The sequence below is a fragment of the Xenopus laevis genome, chromosome 4L (genome assembly GCF_017654675.1).
Source record: "Xenopus laevis strain J_2021 chromosome 4L, Xenopus_laevis_v10.1, whole genome shotgun sequence".
Taxonomy (NCBI): Eukaryota; Metazoa; Chordata; class Amphibia; order Anura; family Pipidae; genus Xenopus; species Xenopus laevis.
The window spans coordinates 126286651-126288533 of NC_054377.1; positions in this window are offsets into that span (position 1 = coordinate 126286651).

Consider the following 1883-nt stretch of genomic DNA (forward strand, 5'->3'; position numbering starts at 1 on the left):
ATGAGAGAATAGAAGATGAATAGGGGAGGGCACAAATAGAAAGATAAGAAATAAACTGTAACAATAACACTGTAGCCTCACAAAGCAATTGTTAGTTTTGGCTGCTGGGGTCAGTGACCCCCAACAAGCATTTTAAATTGCAAGATGGAAAAGGCGAGGGGAAAATGATTCAAAGATTATAAGAAAGATCAATTGAAAAGTTGCAAAGAATAGGCCATACTAACTTATCCCTTTATTTTAGAAGGGATAACAAGGACAATGCTAAAGCCTAATTCACATGATACTAATTATTTCAATATCCGTTGTTAAAGTTGCTGTACCGTGTTAGTCAGTGAAAATGTTATAGGGAAACCCTTTTATAATAAAAATAACAAAACTAAAAAGAGGACTTTATCTCCACCTGCAACACCAAGCCTTAGACTTTACATCCTTAATGGAGTGATGAGGGCTATTGAAGTGATTTCCTACTGGTGTGTCCAGTTTTTTATTGGTTACAGTGAATTGGTGGTGTGAATTTCTCATTCTCAGACTTTGCCCAGTCTCTCCTATATGCAGTCCTCCTGTATTGCATTGTATTAAATACACCACATTGGAAGAACAGTTGTAGTGACATACCTCCGCTATATAGATGACCTATTCATAATCTGGACAAATACTGAACAAGAACTTCTTCAGTTCCACAAACAGTTTCAAGACTTTCATCCAACTATCAATTTGAAAATGAGCTACTCCCCAACTCACATCCATTTTCTGGACACAACCATTTACATCGGGGAAAATACTATTCAAACCACCATATATCGAACAAACCATCATATCTAATGTATGACAGCTTTCACCCTGACCACACTAAACACTTAATCTACAGCCAGGCTTTACTATATAATCGTATATGTTCGGACACTGCTGAAAGGAACCACCACCACCTCAAAACACTCAAAGCAGATTTCATCAACAGGGGCTAAAACCCCATCATTGTAGATCAATACATTCATAGAACCACCATGATTCCCCAAAGTCTCCTTTTACACTATAAACAAAAACCTGAAATAAATTGGGTTCCCCTAGTGGTCACATACAATCCACAACTAAGGACCCTCAGAAAAATAGCCAGAGATCTACAAGGTACACTTCATAAGTACGAGAGGTTCAAAAGCATATTCCCAGACCCACCACTTCTTGTTATTAGTGACTTTAGGTTGGGAGGCTGTCTGAATGCTAGGAGTGCCTTATTGCACCCCACCAAAAATGGAACATATCCCTGTGGCAAAAAAACAATGGAAAACTTTCCCACACATCCTGACTTCACACAAAATACCAATTCCGGACACATTAGAGGAATACAGCATCCATGGTCACTACAACTGTTCTTCTTCCAGTGTGGTGTATTTAATACAATGCACTAAATGCAATACAGGGGGACAGTATATAGGAGAGACTGGGCAAAGTCTGAGAAAGAGAAATACACCACCGATTCACTATAACCAATAAAAAAAACTGGACACACCAGTAGGAAATCACTTCAATAGCCTTCATCACTCCATAAAGAATTTAAGAATTTTTGTTCTTAAGGGCAGCTTTAAAACAGACAATGATAGAAAAGTGTGGGAATACAAATTAATGCAAACGTTCAATTCTCTGGAGAAGGGACTGAACCTGGGCTTTGGATTTATGGCTAATTATGTGGACTAAGAAGGGACTGCACCAGGTCAGAAATACCAACATGTCTGGATATGGACTAAGCGTTTACATGTTAAACTGTACATGTTGCAAGTTATAAGTTAAATATATAGATATAAATATGCAGATTTAACATTTAATTTCGTAGCGGTAGCACGTGGATAATCGGTTTGAAGGAAAACTAACCTTAAATATTTTATATA